We start from the raw sequence: 604 nt of genomic DNA, 5'->3' as shown, positions 1-604 counted from the left end.
AGAGAGAGAGAGAGAGAGAAGCGAGCTGGGGCCAGGCCGCACGAGACGAAGACCGTCTGGGCTTATTGGTTTCTGAAGGTCAGAGAAGCCCCCAAGATGTCGGCGGGCAGACCGGTGCCTGGCACAGAAGCTGTCCAGTAAGTATTTCTGGGGCGAAGGAGACATCTGGGAGGAGCCGGAGCGCCAGAGCGCCCAGCGGTACAGCCCTGGACGAGTTCAGTCCGGGAGGGGCAGGGCCCAAGAGGAAGGCAGAGAGTTGGGTGCCTTGGCGTCCTGTTCTGAGGACCCCGAGAGGGTTCACTGCGGGGCAGGGGAGGGAATGCAAGTCTGGGGGTCATACTGCACGAAGGCTTACTTCCAGAGGAGGAGGAGAGATGCAGGAATAGGGGCACCGTAAGAGTAGAGGACACGTCCCTGACTCTGCTGTGGGCAGGGCTCTGGGCTATGACCTCTGTCTCGAGGGCTGTGTCCAGCAGGGGTCACTGCGGCCGCAGGCACGTCGGCCTGAAAGTGCGCGTGCGCGTGCGCGAATGGCGTCCCAGGATGCCGCCAGGGGGCGCCGCTGGCCTTTTCTTCTGCGCTGTCCGGGGCAGGGAAGTGGGGC

This window comes from Pteropus alecto, unplaced genomic scaffold (assembly GCF_000325575.1).
Source record: "Pteropus alecto unplaced genomic scaffold, ASM32557v1 scaffold49, whole genome shotgun sequence".
Taxonomy (NCBI): domain Eukaryota; kingdom Metazoa; phylum Chordata; class Mammalia; order Chiroptera; family Pteropodidae; genus Pteropus; species Pteropus alecto.
This window is presented reverse-complemented; position numbering follows the sequence as displayed.